We start from the raw sequence: 21,590 nt of genomic DNA on the forward strand, positions 1-21,590 counted from the left end.
CCCGGCTGCTCACGTCGGGGTGAGTGTGGATACACCCTCAAGTCCACTGAGAGCTCTGCCTGTGCATCGACACAGCACCATCCTCCAGATCTACACAGCACCCACAGACAGGAAAATGCCAAGGAACCGCGAGGAAATTCAAATCCTCACATTAACTTCCAAAATCATAGAAACAGGAGGCTTTCTAAGCTAACAGGAACAAATTAAAGAACTTTAGAATGCCCTCTTGAGGGCTGTCGGAGGCTGAAACACATCCCCACAGATTAAACATTTACCTGAGCACGAGAAAACTTCCACAAATATCATTAACTTATCACACTGTGACAAATTACTAAACGTTCAAAAATGATGGCATATGAAAGATTATATAATATCACATTTTCTAAAAACTAGAGAAACTTACCCATAACATATAAATCGCCTGATTATACTCTGCATTGAACTCACTGTTCTTTTAATTATTCTAACATGCAAGAAAACAAGTGTAGATACTACCATTTATATTAAGAACAAATTTACTATTTAATAAAGAAATTTTAAAATTAAGTACTAAAAATCTAACTTTATCGTTACTTGTAATCAACTTTTACTGACTGAACTAATTACTGTCCTTGATAAAGTACAGAATGTGTTTTCCCTAATCTAAATTCTAATCACCATGTCACTCACAACAGACTTAGGGATGCTTCACTAACACACTATTCACATGCAAAATACTCTAAATAGGCCAATTATGACTCTGCCCCTGTTCCCTGGTTAACCCGCTGAGAACTGAAAAATTTCACAAGGCAGTCACCAACTAAAACAAAGGGTCCTTGTTTTAAATTAAGGCAGTCTTTTTGAGTCCTAAATAGCTCAACAAAGTGGCATGTCTGCTAGTGAAAGCAGTTGGTCAAATATGACCCATAAGCTGGAAAATCAAAATTCAAACCTCCCCTTTCCACTTCCATATAGCTAAATATCATAAAGAGACCCTCTCCATTCCCAGGGATTTTGTGAGTGCTGGATGAGTAATAGATAAAGGACTAATCAGCCACTGACAAGCTTGCCTTTGCCTGATTCCAGTTTTAGACTTTTTGAAGGGATACATAATAAACCTTACTTCAAAATAAAACTTCAAGGATGAAATTTTAGGGTGGAAGCACATTTTGAGTAATAAGCTCATTGCAAGTATCTTAATATTTACCACATAAATAGCCAATAAAAGCCAGATTATATACCAGATAAATATCTGACATCCATACACTCAATTACTGCCTCTTCCAAATTTAAGATGTCAAAATGTTATGCAATGACTAAAATTTAGAGCTCGTTATAATACAGTTTTCTACAAAATCAGGAACTCAACAGTATAACTTCAAATGATTTCTTTGTCATTTTAGGAATGGCATTAAAAATTTTTAGAATCTCAACCACAAATCTCACTCCCTGGTAAATCTTATTAACAAAGTCTATATTTATTTAAGTCTAAATACAAATTTTCTTTGAAGTTTCCATCAATAAATCTGTGAATGACTTAAACCACAACCTCCTTATAGTCTGGTAAATCTACACGAGTCCTCATTTCACTGGAAATAGGAGTTTAAAAATTATATTATTGATAGCTTTTTTGTACTTTACTCTCTAATTAAATTTATTCGGTGACATTGGTTAACAACACTATATAAGTTTCAGGTGTACAACTTTATAATAAGACATCTGTATACTCCATGGTGTGCTTACCACCTGAAGTCTAATCTCCTTCCGTCACCATGTATTTGATGCCCTTAACCTTCTCAGCGCTTCCCCACCCTCCTTCCCCCTGGTAACCAAGGATAACTTTGAATTCTAGAGAGGCATAACTCCACTCCTTCATTTTCATTTTTCTAAAATTATATAAAATAATCAGAAAAGTGCTGAGCAAATATGTTAAAATGTTTGCTTGTCTTTTTCATGATTAACCATTGCTTTATTTTGTTGGTGCTGGTGGCAAAGGTTTTCACTCCCAAGAAAGTAGGTGCATTTAATAGGTGAACATAAAAACAAACAAACTTGCAATACTATATTTTAGCAGCATTCACAATAGAGTTGTGAAAAATATAAAATGATAACTAGATGACAGCTAACTGCCAGTGGCTGACCTTGTTATTGTTAATTTAAGAGAAAATTACTGCATAGGACAGTTGCAAATAAATCATGTATCCAACCCTCGAATGTGCGTGCAGCCAGCCACATGAACTATGTAGAGTGACTTAGTACTGAGACCAGACAGGGCCTACAAACACTTAGTGGCTTGTGCTAATCTTAATCTCTTTTACAAAGCACATTCCTGAGTCTATCTTTTTAGACTTGTTTGTTCCTTTTTCTTCCTCATTTGGACAACAGAATCATTCTTCTAATGCAACAAAAATAAGCATTTCCTCACACTGAAGGGGGCCCTAATCACCCCCTAAGGGAAAATTAAGATAAAAATATATGGGTTCTCATGGTAGAGCATACTTGTAAAATGAACAATGACCATTGACTATTGTTTGGCCTTTACGTCACACACTTAACTCTGTAGCAATGAGAAAGATAAAACATTTTCCACCAGCTGACAAACCTGAGTTTATAAACCTGAAAAAGTTAATGGCATTCAATTTAATAAGGTAAATTAAATATTGCATGAGATGGGCAAGGAATTCACTTATATACAAATTTACCTACATGAATATATACAAAGACAAATTTATGGTTAATAAAAGTTAAGTTTGAAAGCCAAAGTCTACTTTTAAAATGGGCCAATTCATCTTTGCCTTAAATAGGATCAGCAAGGTTTCAGGTTTTTGACATTGTGCAAGCTCATGCTCTGCGGTTATGCTGGGTCCCAGTAGAAAGCTGCCCAACTCTGCCAGGAAACACTGGAAGCAAGATGTGGCATCTCAGAGAGCTAACCTGTAAATCTTAAACCCATAGTTTAGCATTTTGTTTAACTGTCTGCAATGTGATGAGACGAGCCCTTCCCTTTATTCACTCCTTACTTTATTGAAAGACAAACAATTTTAAGACTCAAAATATTCTAACCAAAGTATAAAATAGGCCGATATTGTCGATCAGGTTTAAATATTTTGGGGTCCACCCCCTGCAACCAATTCTTCAGCAGAGAGCCAGTCCCAACACAGCCACTCAAATGCAAAGTGCAGCATTCTGTGAAGGGCCCTTTCAATTAAAATTTTTGTTTGTTTTACATCAGACCTGGGTCTCAGACTGTCTTTCTAACACATTCTCAACCCTGCCCCCATTTCTTTTGGGGGAAGCTTTTTAACACACTTGATCAACCACTGAACTTGGCTTATGCAACCAAGAATGCAAACCATGAATTAAACTTGAGTAACAGAAAAGCAGCATATATCTCAAATTAGATTTAGAACTGAATGGTAATCAAAAATAGAACTGTCTGTTTCAAGCTTAAATTATCAACTTTTTTCTTGTTAAACTAAAATCATCTTGCTCTGAACTATTATTTCATTTCAGTCAGCACTTTAAATGCAATGGGTGGGTGGTACATTTCTTAAAAGGAAGATTATATTTACCCTTAATTACAGATATGAGTGAGATCAGAGTACAATGAATGCTGCTTTTTTGGCGTATAATTAATTCATCTAATAGGTGAATGACCTTGAATTTCATAGTTGGATTCTGGGGGAGGGAAAAAAAGAAGTAGAAGGAAAAAATATCTCTGGGGAAAGGTAAATGTGCTCCTGAATTCTTAGGGCTTTCTCTGATTTTGCGTCACTCCCATTACGTTGTGATCCGATATCAGACACAACATCTTGGGGGGATGTTGCAGAACAGAGAAAAGCAGTCTCCGATGAAACCAGATTAAGCTCCTTTTCTGAACTATTGCCAAATGCTTGTGAGTCTAATTCATGTTTGGGTATTCTAGTACGCACACAGCTGCAACTCCATTCTTTCATCACAAACCTAAGTGATGTATAGTGGCTTTGTATGGTGAACTGACTCTAGAAAGCCAGGAATTTTGGAAGGCTTTACATTAACATGAAAAGAAAATCCTGCACCATGTTAAATTTGAGAATACTGGCTATATGGTACCTAATAGACTTTGCAGGGCTAAGTGCAAAATTCACATTGAGAAAAATTATACAAATTAGATTTGTTTAAAATTATTTTAAAACACACACATACACACACACCCGAGGTCATTTCTACAGTTAATTCTGCACAGAACTGGGTTTTCAAAGACACTGCTGAGTAAGGTTCCTCACAGCCGCGGGGAAGGCTTTGCAGATCCCCGTCGAATAGCTGCTGCTGAATTTGCCATTTTGACCACGGAAGGGCCATTGCTGACTTACTACAGTAGCAGGAGGGGACGATAATTTTGCTGCTGCTGGCACTTACTCTGCAACATAGAATATATCTCGCACCTAAGGGCAATGAAGAATGCAGTGTTTCCACCTGTCCACTTTTGAACTTCAAAGCTCAAAACTGAAGGTCAGTCTATGGACGGTCTTTAGTCTTGAAGCTGAAGTTCCCGGGATGCACCTTTTTGGTTTACTTTGATCTCTATCCTATGCTTGGTTTCAACAGAAGAGAAGTGTGGATATTTTGAAAGATAAGATGAAAGGATAACTTTCACAATCAGGGACCTAACAGATTGCTATTGTGCTGCAGAAAAATGCAGATATTGAAATGATCATCTAGCAAAGATGTTCTTTTAAGAACTTTGGGTCAATGTTCTCTATGTCCACTGTAAAAGTGGAATGCACATTGTACAAGTCAGAAGCACAATCTAAACCTCCTAAGAAGAGAGGGAGGGTGTTTTGAGGTCAGACAGAGCCCCCAGAACCCTAGCTCAGAGGCACATAGAAATACGACTGGGCATCAGTTATGCAACTGTTCTAACACCGTAGTTTCCTTTTCTGTAAAAAAGGAATAATAAAAGCTCTACCACAGTATCATCAGGAACAGATGAAGCAACATATGTAAAATGACCAAGAGAACTGGTGTCCAGCACATGGTCACCTTCCTTCCTGTGTTCCTCCAACTCATAGTCCCATATTACAATACACTGAAGTTTATTGAAGCAATTCTTCAAGAGTTGTGAATGACTGTCAGTTATATTTCCTAGTTCAGTTTTGGATGAAAAGGATACACCAAGATAATAATTTTGAAAAGCCACTCTAAAAAACTGAAAAAGGGTTAAGTAAATAGTGATGATATAGCCTAATGACCCAGAGTTACACTGGCAACAAGAAATGGCTAGTTTGGGTCCATATTTAATAAAGAAACTAGCCAACAATCAATCTCAATAATTTCAGCAAAAGTGGCCATTTTCCTAGAACTGCCACAAGGATTCCTTCAAGGGCTCATTTAATTGTGCTCTTGTAAGCATAAACAAACTGTGACTGCTAATTCAACTACAGGTGAGAACAAAATTAGTCATAGTAGGTACTGCCCAACTAAGTGTGCAAAAACAAAAAATGTATCTGATCGAATTTTATCAATCATGTGATGTTAAATTCAAATTCTTACTACTATATTAGCCATTGATAAATGACTTCAAATAGGTTCAATTTTGTTTCTCTCCTTGCAAAGCCAATTACAGGCATTTAATAAATGTTATGTGGCATTTACCGAGTGCTAATTTAAAAAAAAATATTTATTCCATTACATCACAAAAAATAAATGGTTGGAAACGTGCATAACTCCCAAAGAACCCAAGTGACGTTTTACAAAATTATCTATTTTAGTACTGATTATATTTCACCAAACATTAAAAAATTCAAATATAGCCCGGCCGGCGTGGTTTAGCAGTTAAGCACGAACCTATAATCTTGGAGATCTTGATTCGATTCCTGGTCAGGGCACATGCCCAGGTAACAGGCTCGATCCCCAGCGGTGGGGGGGGGGGGGGGGGGGGAGGCAGCCGATAAATGACTCTCTGTCATCCCTGATGTTTCCATCTCTCTCTCCCTCTCCTTCCTCTCTCTGAAATCAATAAAATATTTTTTAAAAATTTAAATATACTGTCTTTTCCTATAAACACCTTATATTTAAATTTTATAATATGATGCAAAGGTTACCATGGGAACTATTACTTAATGTATAACAGAGTGATAGTCAAATAAAAACTCATGCATTTTGGTATAGAAATTACAGCTGCCCAAGATTTATGCATTCACCTATGTGACTACCTCTCAAATTAAAACAAACATTATTTATTGTATACAATAAAGTGAGGAGGCCTTTCTATGGTTTCTGAAAATCCATTCTGGACTCCCATGTCATCTATTACATATTAAAAAGAAGACTGCATTTGTTAGTGAGAAGGTAGAAATTTAGTAAAAAGAAAACACCAAAGCAATCAGTAACCTACAATAAAAGTAGATTTGAAGAAATCTGATATAAACAATTAGAATTTAAGATAACTACCTTCTTTTCAGATTATGCTCCTTCTCAGTTCAGGAAGTTTATTTAATATATAATTTGATAAGTATGCTATAATCACTACTTGCCTTAAAATGTTTCTCTTCAGCAATTTTGTTCCAGTATAAAAATAGAACAATGTGAATAAGACCTGTTAATATACAAGGGAATTAGCACCACTTCTATAAATATAAACATGTGGCTACAATAGATGTGCTGAAAAGTATATTTGGCCAGGTTGCTATTTTAGTTAAATAAAAGAATATCAAACTGTCACATGTCAGTCTTCTTATTGGGTGGTGAAGGTCCCATTCCGAGGTGGTTGTACATGCTTTCCTCTCTAAGCAAGGGTCTATAAAAACCATTCTCATGTAGAGATCATCCTCCCAGAGGGCAGGGACAGGGCCTCATTCATCCCACTTACCCAGCTCCTGGCACAGGTGCTCAATTAAAGACTGATGGCCAAGCCTGTAAGATTCCCTAAAATAAAGTATCCTGCTCTCTGAACTTGTAAATAAGGTGACAAGCTTACCATGTAACATGAGAACACTGAGGTTATCTGGAGAAGCAGGAAATGAACAAAGAAATCTTCAAATCGTTGTGAAGTCTTTTAAGCCCTGACTGTCCTCCCAGAGCTCAGCGTGGCCGCCTGCTTCAGGTGGGTCTGCTTCCAATGTGCATTAAGGTTGCCTCCCAAAGTTATTTTTCTTGAATACGTGCCTTATCAAAAAATGTGTGGTATGAAGGCCGAACTAGTTTAAACACTAGTTAAAAAAGGAGAGAACTTACTCGTATTTTAAGTCCCTGGAGAGCTTACACAGAGACCTGCCGTGGCAAATGACCACTAAATATTGAAATGAATGCAGAACCCGTTGCTATTGACCAGATCGAGAACTTAAGTAACTATTCTAGACTTTTTTAGCATAAATCTGTTCCATTAGTTATTCCAACTGCTGTTGCTCTAATAATAGTAGCAGCAGCAGCAGCAGTAATAGTAAAGGAGGAGGAGGGAGAGGGAGAAATCAGTCGTGGGAACTGTAATAGGTGCAGTAGTAGAGCAGCCACTGCAACGGAGTGTCTGCTATGAGCCAGACACAGCTGCAGACCCTTTACATACTAACAAGGCAGAAGATATGAGCCCCATTGTACACACGAGGACATTAGCGTGGGAACGCTGCCTGACCCATGTGGCTGGCAAGCAGCAGAGCCAGGATGGGAATTCACTTAGGCTTGACTTCAAAGCCTGTGCCTGTCTTCTCGCTCACACACTCCCTCCCTCTATTCCTTTCTCTTGGTTTTATTCTTGCCCTCACCCAACCATTAGGAGTGGATCTGCTTCTCTTCAGTTCATCTTAACATCAAAAGCTCACCTCCCAAAATTCCTCCAGAGAAGCCTCTACCTAGGTAGAGCAGCGCATGCCTGAGTGTGAGTGCCACCTACCCTCCTGGGTAACGCTGGACAACCTGTCTAACCTCTGCAGGCTTCAGGCTTCTCGTCTGGGAAATGCAGCCCTAATTATACCTACCTGTTGTATGAATTAACTTAGACAATATAAATTGCTTAGGCAAGTTCCTAGCACTTCCTTAGCCTCAATTAATTGATAAAGAGTACCGTTATATAAATTGTATACATAAAATATCTTACTCTATATTGAGTACAATATTATAGAACATGTTGTTATGTAAATTAGAATATAATGTGGCATATTATTATATCTAAGTACCCTATTATCATATGTAAGTATTATACACAGTGTATATTATAGGAAGGTGTAACAGGCCGAGGAAGTGCTAGGCTATGAAACAACATGCCCTCAGGAGTGAAATCTCAACTTAAATCTCAGGTCTTGCATCTGAGACTGCTTCGCCTCTGCATCCACAGCTCCTGCTGGTATTCTCTACCCATGATGTCCAGCTCGGCTGTCTTCTCCAGCGAAGTTAAATTCCCCTCCTTTCTGTTTCTGTTACTTTCCCTGGTCTGCTTTCATTCTAGTCCTCTTCGTTCTAGACTTTTCTTTCTACTTCATCTGAAAAAAATCACCTGCTGTAACATTTCTCACAATCATGGCCAGTAAGTGTTTATTCACCTGACTTCTCTCTTCTAGTCTGGAAGTTCCTCCAGGGCAGAAAATGAGCCTCAGCCATCTTTATATTCCTGGTTTCTACCTAGCACAGCAGGACCCACTACATAGTATGTCCTCAATAACTGGCTCATTAATCAGCTACAGAATAAGCTTACATGATTTCACGAATTACACCACAAAGGTAACTTCTCCATCTCTAGCCTAGCAGACACATAGTCCCTATACCTATGTATTCAGCCTGGTCCTCAGCTCTTTCCTGTGCCTCTACAGTGGTTTTTAAGAACACCCTATGAATGCTTCACTAAAAAAACTAAAATTTGATCCTTAGTAAGTAAAAGACACATCTTTCCTACAAAATTTCTGCGGCCTCCTAATTATTTCTAAGCCCTTTAAAAGATATTTGAGGAGTCAGCAAAGTCTGCGAAGAAATTAGTGTGTTCGTCTAAAAGTACACGTGATGGTTTCCATTTGTGTTCATCTATGATTGGGTTGGTTGAAAAATGACTGGACTTCCCTAAATCTGTTGCATTGTTGAATAGTTTACCATTCACCCAATGAAGCCAGGTTCTAGAGAGAATTTGTACAACTGGGGTTATGCAGGCACTCCCCAGAGTAACAGACTCGGCGACACCACAGCCCCCAGGAGAAAAGACGCTGCAGAAAAGAGGAACAAAGACACAGCAAGGAAAGGAGGAATGGTTTGTGGAGAGCTTTAAAAAGAACGGTTACTCTGGGGAACACAGCATATAAAACTGGCTAGGAGAAATTAAAACAGCTGCCTGAGAAATTACTCTCCCTAGTAGACCGCAAGAAGTCTTAACTTGATATTTAGCACTGGGATTCTAATTTCTTAACTTTGGATAGTAGGCTGGCTCAGACAGGATCAAAAGATAGTAGGTGCTCAATGCAGATTAGTGGGACATGGCCACAGTAGACTAGAGACACAAGATCATCAAGGCAACGACTCCAGCATTGACCTTCAACACAATACAAATTTTTGGTATATTTTTTCAGGAAGTTATATGCCCTAAACTTTCTTATACTATTGATATCCCAATCTGTCTGAACTCTCTGACTAGGCTAATGTTTCCAGAATGGCACCACTAAGAACAATGTTCTAAGACAGGGCATCAAATATTTTCTTAAAGGGCCAGATAGTAAACATTTTAGTCTTTCGCTGCCATAAGGTCTCTGGTGCAACAACTGAACTCTCCTATTCATAGTGTGTAAATGAACAGGTGGGGCTGTGTTCCAAAAAAAGTTATAAAAATAGGCTGTGGTCCAGATCTGGCTCCAGGCCACAGTTTGCTGACCTCGTTTCGAGGATGAAAGTATAGTGTTTGTATAGGACACATCCTCAAGGTTCAATTACTTTGCCGTGGAAGAAATGCCATGAAATTGTATGGACACCACTGGCACCCCTCAGGCTCCCCTTCACCCCGGCCCCACCCAGAATGTTCCTATACTGCCATGAGAATTTACTTTCCAAAGCCCAGAGCTGCTCCTTTTCTCTCCGCAGAACAGCCTTCAGGGCTTACAAATACTGACGCCCCTGAACCCACCCACAGGCAGCTTCGGCTGGACCCAGCTGGCAGCCCCTGCCCTCGCCCGCACACCCAGTCTGCAGGGCTGCGCTGGGCACCGGCTGAGCCAGCCGCCCTTCCAGGCGCCGGGGGCAGAACCTCCCCCTCACCGCGGCCCAGGGACAGCGCGAGCCCCGCGGATCCGGGCCGCCCCCGGCGCCTTCTCTCCTCTCCAGCCACTGGCAGCTTGGAGTGTCGGCCTTGACCTCTGAGCCCCCCACTTAAGCAGTCACCTGTCCCTCCTTTGAAACCCCACTCAGAGCTTGCTCGAGGAAATCCTTCCTAGACCAGCTAGCCAGTCCCCCATCTCTCAGTTCACTCAATATTCACACACGTATTTTATAAGCAGCTTTCAGTCTTCATGAGAGAGATGATATCTTAACTGAGCAACCAACTAACTTTACAGATTTAGAACAGAATGTAATTTTTAAGTTTCCTGATAGTAATTGCAGAGCATTTGTATCCATCTACAGTCTGTCTTCAAGGATGTAGGAAAGGCATATATTTTAAGTTTTCTCATAATTCCTCATTATAAATATGTTGAGATATTGAGCATATGACACTGATTATCTAAACTAGTTCACAGACCATCTAACAGAAATCATGGCAGGATTTAGCAGCACAAACACTCCTAAAACACCAAAACAACCTCATATATCAATTTTTAAATGAACCAAATACTTTCATCTTTCATACAAATATTTTGCCGAAAAGTACTTGAGTAAAATTAATCTGATGACTCAAAATTAAATTAGACTTTAATGCAAATACAAACAAAATGTCAAATAGAGAAAAATGAGTGGAGAGAGGGAGGACATGAAATTCTAAAATGATTCTAAATTTTATCTGGAAAACTAAATACATGATAATTACAGCTAAGAAATATTTTTACAAAGAGGTTGGGTGTGTGTATATGTATGTATATACATATATGTTTTACGGAAAGCAAACTGAAACAATTTGGTACCACTGCTAGAAGGGATAGACATAGCAATAGATGTACAGAAAACTTCATAATAAAGGTGCCATTAAAAACCAATGAGGAAACAAAAAATTCTTCAATAAATGATACTAAAAATTTGCTCAGCATTTAAAGAAAAAAATTAGGCAGATGTTTGCTTCACACTGTATATCAAAATGTACTTAAATGCAAAGGTTAAAACATAAAAGCAAGAGAATAAAATAAGCAAATAAAAAATTTTTTATGTAGAGAAGACCTTTGTTAACTATAACACTAGATGTAGAAAAATGAAAGGAACATAACGAAAACCTGTGGCTACATAATGTTTTTTTAAAACATGATGAAAGCCACAAAAGGGTTTGAAAAAAACTTTGCAACAAACAGTTCAAAGAAATAAATACCCTTAATAAATAAAAAACTCTTAGAGTACAATAAGATAAAACAAGATAGACTGGTAAAGAGTATGAACCATTTCTTTATAGAAAAAATAAATTTGAACACAGTGATAATGCTGTTTTTCTCATACACTGACAGTATGTTTATTGATTTTAGAGAGAGAGGAAAGGAGATGGAGAGAGTGAGAGAAACATCGATGTGAGAGCATAGCATCAACTGGCTGCTTCCCACACTCACCTTGACCAGGGATCAACCCTAAACCTGAGCATGTGCCCTGACCAGAACTGAATGGGATGACGCTCAACCAACTGAGCCCACACCAGCTGGGGCTGATCCACTAGTCTAAAAAGTACCTGCAGATTTAACCATTCTCTACAATTCCTCCATAATTCCTTAGTCAAATCATGATGTTTTATTAGAATATTTCTTATTTTGGCCAATTCCATTACATACATCTGTTATAAAATAACGTACTCTAACTTCATAGAGTTCTGCAAGATCATCTTAGATAGTAGGGAAAGGCAGAATAAAGACTGTCAGCCCAGCTGGGCGTGGCTCAGCAGTTGAGTGTCGACCTAGGATCCAGGAGATTGGGGTTCGATTCCCGGTCAGGGCACATGCCCAGGTTGCGGGCTGCAGCCGATCGATGACTCTCTCATCATTGATGTTTCTCTCTCTCTCTCCCTCTCCCTTCCTCTCTCTGAAACCAATAAAGATATATATATAAAAGACTCCTTTCATTTCAGAAATAGCTCTTGAGCTTTGTCTATAGCAAGGTAAAGGATAATCTGATTATATTTGTGTATGCTTAGCCCAGGTAAACCTGCAACAGTAGGTTTATCAGGTATTTGAGAGCTTTCTATAGAAAATACTAGAAACAAACCCACAATGTCAATTTAAAATGGACAAGACCACTCGATTAACTTTTAAAAGTATACAAGATAAACTGATTTTCATTTCAGTTTCTCATAGGTAGATTATGTCATTATTTATAACTTACTAATGTTCATTACACAAAGAGAGAGAAGAGGGCTGGATTCAGTAACCATGTGGCATCTCTCACTCTCCAGCTGCAGTCTCCCCGGTGTGTTTACCTAAATAATCTCCTGGAGCAGTGCTATAAGTGCCCACATTGCTGTGGAGGAATGATTTAGGACTAAGATCTGCTCTACAAAACCCTGCGCAGAGCACAGTGCCAACACTGTTTTTCTCAGACCCCACAAGTCAGCGAGCTCTCTGACGCTCCCCAAGCAGTGGCAGGCCTTTCCAGAGAGCCTGGCAGTCTCTCAACTAAAAAGGCTTTGAGAGACACAGAGGTTAAGGAGTGAAGCTTTTTTAGATGAAAGGTGCTATTTCTAAATTTGCTTCAAAACATTTTTAACCATGTAGATAGGCCTTCTTTATTTTATACTTCTAAATCTCCTGTGAACTCTAAGAAGGAAGTAATTTACCTGATGGGCTTAAAATGCTTTAATAATATGTGCTTTATTTGTTATTTGGCTTTTTTTCCCTCTGGAAAAGGTAGATATTTAATTTTTTTCATTTACAGGTCCAAAATCCCTTGTCCTCAATTCTGATGTTCCGGAAGCTCTGCAAACATTTTGTGGTTTTGTGACAAACCTGACCGAGCTGCTGTGAGTATCTCCAATCCTATCATCACCTTCACCCTCCTGGGTTAGGTGTGCCTACGTAGGCACATTCCCTAGAGGCACAGCCGTCCATTCAACTACTGGATGCTGCGTCAGACCCCATGGGGGGTTACACAGAACATGCTACGAGTGCCTAAATGTTAACTTCCCAAAATGTGAAGAATTCCTGAACTCTGAGAGAGACATGGCTCCATGGTTCTGTGGCCCCTAAAGTTCTTTTCTTACCACGAGCTTAAGGCGTGGTGTGAAAGAGAGTTTACTACACCACCTCTTAATTACCTTGTCGACTCTGTCAACACCTAGATCTACTGAAATAAGAACAACTTGTTTCCCTTTAGAATATCCACAGCTAGCCTGCTAGAGTGAGCAAAGTATGTACTTGGACATGCCCAGTTTGCCCAAACCTCATAGAACACCTACAGGGAGGCAGGGAGGCCTTCTTCATTGTTTGCCACATGGTAATTTTCTCTCTCTGGAGAGTATGTTCACATTCAGAACTGCTAACCATATCTATGAACGATTCTGGTTGCTATGGTTTGTAAACTACTTAGTTGGACAACACATAATCTTCACTTCTATTTGAAGAAAGTTTTATGTATTCAAAATACCAGTCAAACCTCCAGGTTTCACCATGTGGTAGAGGCGAAGATGCACCTCCCTCAGGACCCAGTGTGATCTCTGCTCTGAAATGGGTGCTCCACATTCAAAGCCAAGTTCCTGCAGCGCACGATCTACAATTGTGAGGGCAGCCTGGAACAGACCAGCTGTGCGTGTGTATTTATGTATATGCTTACATTTTATATATATTATCTTACACATTTACACTTATTTGTTTAAATTTATACTGTCCCCATCCAAATACCCACAAGCCTATCTGCCATCCTCCTTCCTTCTGCCAACGCAGACAACAAAGCTCTTTTAACTTCTATTCCTTTGCCCGAAATGCCAATACTGGCTAAAGGATTTGAGGAAATTATGATACAGCAAGAACTTTTCACAGTTCAATCCAGTTTCAGGCTCCTATTCTCTAGAAAACGTGTACAACTCATAAGTTTATATTCCTTCAATAAATAGCATTATATGTTTCAGGAACTGTTCTAAGCAGAGGTATTAAATCACAGCCCAAAGTAAGTTTCACCTCTGGATGTACAAGAAAATGGGAACAAATAAGCAAGTTAGTAGAGGAGTTTTGCAAGGCATCCTATATGTTCAGAAAGAAGAATGTAAAATACAATAAAAAAAACTGTAAAAATATGCAAAAGGAATGATTATAGACTGTCACACTCCACATAAGATTTAATAAGGAGAAAAGAAACTGCCTTAAATTGCCTGGAGTATTTTGTACCCTCCAATGGAATAATCAATAGGTCCTAAAACCAGCAGGCGGCAGATGAGGAGAAACTGTATGACGGGAGCAGGCGGCAGCCCGAGAACTCGCTGATCAATCCATGCCTCCTGGCAGGGGAATGGCCCAATAGTGCCTGTCACTGATGGGAAGCAAAAGGGTATAAACACGATAATCCATGAGAAAAATGGAACCTACATCTTATGAAAAATTTAGATTCAACTGTCAGTATCCAGGACATATGGAGAATCAGCCCAATCTAGATTGGGGATATTATACAGCGAAAATAACCCAGTTATAATATTTAAAAGGAGAGAGAGGGGGAGAGTTAGAGATTTTAAAAAGACTTAAGAGACATGATAATCAAATGCAATGTATGGACCTGGTTTGGATTTCTATTCAAACATGCCAACTGTAAAAAGACATTTGCAAGACAACTGGGGAAAGTCTCAGGATGCTATTAAAGTATTATTGATGGTTTTGCTATGATACGGACATTGTGGCTATGAAAAACAAAAGAGGGGCTTATTTGTTGGAGATGCTCCTGAAATATTTATAGGTGAAATAATATGCTGTCTGGAAATTGCTTTAAAATATTTCAGAACTATAAAGTGGAAGGGATGTTACATAAAAAAGATTGGGAAAATTATGACATCTGTTGAAACTGGATGATGAATACAGGGGGAACATTTTGCAATTTTCTCTATTTTTCGTGAATCTGAAAAGTTCCATAATAAAAATTTTCTAAAAGTTTAACATGTCAATACAACAAATTCTCCATGTTTTTAAACTTAAGGAAGGAAACTGAGACTCAGATTGCCTTCTGAACACCAGCAGTGGGTTAAAAGCTGCAGATTCCTCTAAGATTTATACTCTGTCCCTTTCTTAGAGTCAGGGGATTTTTAAAACTGGCACAGAGACAAAGTCCTTTGAGATACTAGACTAAAGCAGATGGTTCAGAGAAAGAACCAGAAGTCCCACCTGATCTGAGGACCAGTTCAATAATTTGTCCCTCTGCCCCTGTGCCATGACGCTCAGTTCCTTTAAAAGTCAGAGGTAGAAGTGACTGAGGTCCATGGACAGTCAGGGAACCCACCACAGCCCCTTGCAAGGAAGCACATAAGGCAGCCAACCTCATCAACTCCCCCTGTGAATCCATATTGCCCTCAGACCTCACAGGTGCTCACCATAAAATTTTAAAATATTGAAATGTTCTAATTTTGGTACTAAGGCCAAAAAAAAAGATATGTGGGGGGAGGGGTGCAGTGCAAAAGCCGGTAGCTGGATTTTTTTTTACACTGACATAAATAAAACTGTATTCATTAAATGTTTATAAAAGTCAAAATTTGCAGTTTGCTAAACTGGGTTATTTGGCTACGGCTCAGATATCAACCTGTCAGTCTGTAGGAGAAAAGAGCTGTGCATTTTTAGCTTTCAGAACATCAAAGTTTTTCACTCGTCCTGCAATCATTCAAAGGGAAGCTGCTGCTTTCCACACAGAGCTCCTGGCCCACCCTGGTCATCCTGTGTGCTGCAGGAGAATGGGGCTTCCGGGTGAGGGGCTCTCCCACAACAAGCACATGCTGAACCCCATGCTCAACTTTAGGTTAAAAAGGAGGACATTCAATCAACTAACCAAAGAGCTTCAGTCATCACCCTAGGATTTTCTAAGTGCCCCTCCGAAGGGGCCCTCCTAATTCACAGTGGGCCCCTCACCATGCGAATCACTTTCCAAACAGGATTTTAGGGCACTGGAATGTGTGTGTTAGTGCCAACGACCTAATTAGGTCTCAGAGTGTGAAGAACGGGATGAGAGAGTCTTGATAGACTAAAATATACCAATCTGCGGGAAAGGAGATCAGCTGAAATGTGCGGGTCAGGCAAAGGGAATATTAAAGGGACAGTTACCAGGTTGGAAAATAATGAACATAAACAGAAGAGGAAGAGACGGAACGTAAGTATGTACAGGCTAAATTGCAAAACGGGTTTTCTTTTATAAAAAACTTGTGAATCGTTCTGTAATATGCTATATACTGGTTTGAGGGGGGTTTCCTTTCTCCCTACAATCTTTGCATTGAGTGAAACATTTTAAGTGGCACTGCCTGTCCTGATTCAAATCTGGATGACTAAGGTAATTCCATTGGAATACATCGCACACATAGGCAGTGTCAAGTCCTATTCATACATGGTGTGACCAGCATTTCTGGTATTATTGAGGTCCTCTGAGGTTTTGTTTTAGCCTTTACTTTGGCCACTTTGTGCTTCATAACACCTCCCTTAGGGAGCAGAAAGTTGTACTTCCTGCAGAGCTGTGGATACCTGATCTCAGTAGGCATAGGATGTTCAGAGGGCAGGAGAGAGTCTGAAAAGAGGCCAAAAGAATCAGGCAAAGGGCCTTGAAGCGTCTTGCTTTTAGGGTGAGGTAGAGGGAGCAGGGCCCAAGTCTTCTTAGACAAGTTACTTAACTTCCCTAGCCTTAGCCTCGTCACTTGTGAAATGGAGATGGTAATTCCACCTGTTCAGGGAGTTCCTTGGAGGAGTAAAGACAGGATCCCCATGGACAACTTGTTACCTGTAGCCCCTGAGAAAGTATATTAGAGTAAAAGGAGTGCAGCAGTGAGAGTTAGAAAGCTTTCTTTGTTCATCCCTTCTTGTTTTTCTTTTTTGAAGTGCCAACAACCAGGGGCGAGGCACTGTACTAGATGGTGGGAGAACAGCAGTCAACTCTGCATTTGCATGCCTACATTTACTGCATGAATCTCAATAAATGACAACACTTCCCCTGGGAAGTCTCTCCTGGATCATCAGTCTGACACAGAGATGCCTCTCCTGTGTTCCCCTGAACTTAGCACATGTCTCGAGCATGTATGGTGCTGCAAATCACCCTCGGCTAAAACTACGATTTCAAGTCTATGTTGTTACCCACCTGCCTCTACCCTCAACTGCAAGGTCCTAGGAGTTGGGGTGTTTGTGCCCTTGGCATCTAGTACTACTTATATATAGCAGATAGTCAGTACAAATTTAACAGTCAGTACAAATTTCAATTAATAAATTTAAATGAAATAAAGGAACAAAATAACTCTGAACTTCTGCTTTTATAATTTATAAAATGAGGATGATATCAGTGTCCCCTTCTTTACCATCTTTATATATGCATTTGTGATGCACACAATTTTCTGCAGGTATATCTTTGTTCAGAGCAGCACAATAGCCAAGAGGTGAGAGTACCCCAGGTGTGCATCCACGGATGAAGAGAGAAGCGAAATGTGGTATGTGCGCACAATATCATTCAGCCTTAAAAAGGCAGAAAATTCTGACACATGCTACCACATGAATGAACCTTAAGGACATTACACTAAGTGAAATAAGAAAAAATAACATATGATTCCATTTGCATGAGGTACCTACAGTAGTCAAATTCATACAAACAGAAAGTACAATGGTGGCTGCCAGTAGCTGGGGAGGCAGGGAGAACAGGGGGTTGTTTCATGGGTGCAGAGGTTCAGTTCTGCAAGATGCGAAAGTTCTGGAGATTGGTTGCCCAATAGTGTGAATATAACTAACACTACTGTACTGTACAATTAGAAATGGTTAAGATCATAAATTTTATGCTATGTGATTTTTATCACAATAAAACGAATTTAAAGAGTTCTACGTAGGAAGGGTGGCCTGGGATGATGGGTTGAACAAATACTTCTACTTTCCCTCCAACCTAGCACTTCATAAATGATCATATGCACATATGCACATTTGTATATGTGCAAATATGTGTAGATTTAGAAGAGCTATATATACAAATAAGTGCTAAAAAATAAGAAAGAGTACCTTCCATGGATTAGAAATTTTGAATTGTCCTTGAAAGCTAAAAGTAGATAAACTGGCTTACAGTGGGGGGAAAAATGCATAAGTCCAGCCAAAAGGCTGTGAGGAAAAAGAGCTAAGTCCCATACACGCCAATCCCAGGGTCAATGCATAAGTGGCGCTGGAGGGGATCCGGTGTAATCATCAGTGTTTAACTCAGGTGCCATACTTGGATCTGCCAGACACGTCAGGGCAAAAGTGAGATTTTTAAAAAGGGAGCACCATGGCTTGTAAATTTGAATTCCGTATCTAGCTAAATTGAAATAAAAATAAAGGCAGTATAGAAAATAATTTTGAAAATGTATACCCCAAATTTCTGAAAAATTGCATACAGATGTACAACCACACGACGACAAAAGCAAGCAAAAAAAGGGGGGCATGTCCACAAGAAATAGTAGGATGTGGCAAAGAAAGCTTAGAGTAATGTCTATGCAATTGCTGATGTAAAAAAAAAAAGGGAAATCTAGAAGGAAGTATACTAATCTCAACATGGATGGTAAAGGAGAAGTAGGAATTAGGGAATTAAAAATGTGCTAAGGGTCACTGAAAAAATATGCTAAGAATCACTTACCTTATTCTGGAAATGTACCAACACTAAGCAGCTCTAATCTTTAATAGAAAAATATAATTTAAATATGTGAGTTAAAAATGAAAGTAATTTTTATGATGAAAAAAATAAGGTGTAATTCTCATATCATTAGGGAAAAAAGGCAGCAAAGAAATAAAACAAAAGCCATGTAATCAAGTCAGAAAAAGGAAAGATATTAAATAAGAACTCGGGATATATAAAAGTTAACATGGCAAGAATAAGTTCAATATATTTTGACTATAAATGTAACCTTATTTTGTTGTGTTTGTTTTCAGATTTTATTCCAATTAACTTATAGTGGCTGTCACATTAGGCTAGAAAAATGTAAAGCTAAATGCTGTGTATAACAGACCACCAAGAATAAAACAGAGAGCATATGGAAAAGAAAATGATATAAAATATACGTAAGATAAAATCTATTAAAAAGAAAACCTGGAGATTATTATGCTAAGTGAAATAAGCCTGTCAGAGAAAGACAAATACCATATGATCTTACTTATACATGTGGAATCTAATGAACAAAATAAACTGACGAACAAAATAGAACTGGAGGCATAGATACATGGAACAGACTGACGGATGTCAGGGAGGAGGGGGGGTGATGTGGGGGACCTGGATGACGGAGGGTGAAAAGAACATATACACATAACCCACGGACACAGACAACAGTGTGGTGGTAGCCGGGGGGGGGGGACGGGGACGGGGACTGAGTGGAGGTGGGCAGAGGAGGGGAAATGGGGGACATTTGTAATAGCGTCAACAAAAAGAAAGTTAAAAAAAAAAGCATGTGTAGCAACTTTATCAACTAAAAGCCAATCCAAGGCAAAACTGATAAAAAGAAAAAAGGAGGATATTTAATAACACTAAAGAGAGAGAGGAACATCAATTGGCTGCCTCCTATATGAGTCCTGACTGGGGGTGAAACCCACAAGCTAGGTAAGGGAAAGAAAATGCTATGTAGTTTTATCACAGGGTATTTTGAGGCTTCCAAGAAGGCATGGCTTTGGAGATGATTGCAAGTAGACTAAAATGTTAGTTAAGGTAGAAGCAGGCCTAGAACCCAAATTCTGACCTCTTTTCACAAAACTTTTTTTTTTTTAAATATATCTTTATTGATTTCAGAGAGAGGAAAGGAGAAGGAGAGAGAGAGATAGAAACGTCAATGATGAGAGAATCATTGATCGGCTGCCTAGCCCACAATCTGGGCATGTGCCCTGACCGGGAATTGAACCCCGATCGCCTGGATCCTAGGTCGATACTCAACCGCTGAGCCACGCCCAGCTGGGCTCTTTTCACAAAACTCTTATCACAACTGGAAGCCAGTCAGTTTTTTTGGTTTCCTGCTCAAACCTAAGTATCCAAAAAAGAGATGTCATTTCTCAACCATTATCCGCTCGAAACTGTGCCTTTCCAAATGGCTCTTCTTGGTTGGAGGCATTTCTTCTCCACTTGCAGGTCTCACAAGCCCATCCCACTTTCCCAGACTTGACTTTGGCCTGCCAGGGTCACCATTCTTACCACACAGCCAGTCCAGTGAACCTGTGCGCATATCCCTGATGCCTATGGGGAACCTGCCCTGGGGAACCGCAATCTGCATCTGACTTTAACCTGAAACACAGCAGGAGTTTCACCATCACAATAGTTAAGTAGTTGTTGTTTTTAAATAGATGATAGGGAAACCATTTTTTTCAAATGGCCATTTAAGTGCTTAGCTTTCCTGTGATGATTTTAGCAAGGACTTGCTACCTCTGCCCTTTCATTAATGTGGCACATTAAGAAAGGTACAGCAAAGTTGAGGAAGAGCTGGGACACTAAACTCTGCGTGTCAATAAACTGTAAAACTGAGAGCCTCATACTTTCAGAGTAGCTGCCTGTCCACTGCCCTCAGATCTTATTTTACCATCCACGTTTTCAATTAAGTGACTCTCCACCAACATGTTATGACTGATCCATAGGCTCTGATTCATTTGGTGCGCTTGATAAAATAAAAACTTTTAGATTAAAAGGAACTAAAGAAACGTAACAATTAATATGACCTGTAATCCTGGATTGTATCCTGGATGAGAAAAAAAGCTATATATGATATTATTGGAACAATTTGTGAAACTGAATACAATTATGAATTATATTTTAAAAATGTAGAAAGAGGTGATGGAAGGTAAAAGGATTAAGCACCTTCTCTGAGGGCAGATGGGAAAAAAATGGCGAGACAGCAATTTATTTCAATTTAAGAACACATTACTACCACACACACACACACGCATGCACACACAAGTCTCCCTTCACCTTATAATATGATAACTGTAACAAAGCCATACTTGGGAGTAATCCCTACACCCACCCACTAACTAATAGGTTTATTTTTCTTGGAATACGGAATAAAATAATTCATTTTAATCTGTTATCATTAGTGAAAATCTGACAGTCAAGTAAAACAGGGGAAAAATTATTTTTAAATACTTATGCTTACATTTAAGTTATAACAGTAGTCACTGGGATGTATCCCCTAAAGTTATCAAAGAAGGAACTGGAATCCCATAGCCTCTGTTCACGCCAGCCTGGGTGTATCAAGAATGACTCTAAACCCCATCATGCTACCACTGTCTCAACAATGTGCTCTTCACATTGATCATACTTTTAAGAGAAAAGCTGCATTTTACTTAGGGCACTGAATGTCTACAAAAAGAAGTCAATAAGTACCACTACTATTTAAAACC

General features: G+C 39.2%; 1 protein-coding gene across 13 annotated transcripts in view; it reads right to left on the bottom strand.

Moving 5' to 3' along the window:
• The window catches only part of TCF4 (transcription factor 4), a 330,485-nt gene that overhangs the window by 118,492 nt on the left and 190,403 nt on the right, over positions 1–21,590 (bottom strand). The window lies entirely within an intron of this gene.

Source organism: Miniopterus natalensis, chromosome 7, assembly GCF_054644295.1.
Source record: "Miniopterus natalensis isolate mMinNat1 chromosome 7, mMinNat1.hap1, whole genome shotgun sequence".
Taxonomy (NCBI): Eukaryota; Metazoa; Chordata; class Mammalia; order Chiroptera; family Miniopteridae; genus Miniopterus; species Miniopterus natalensis.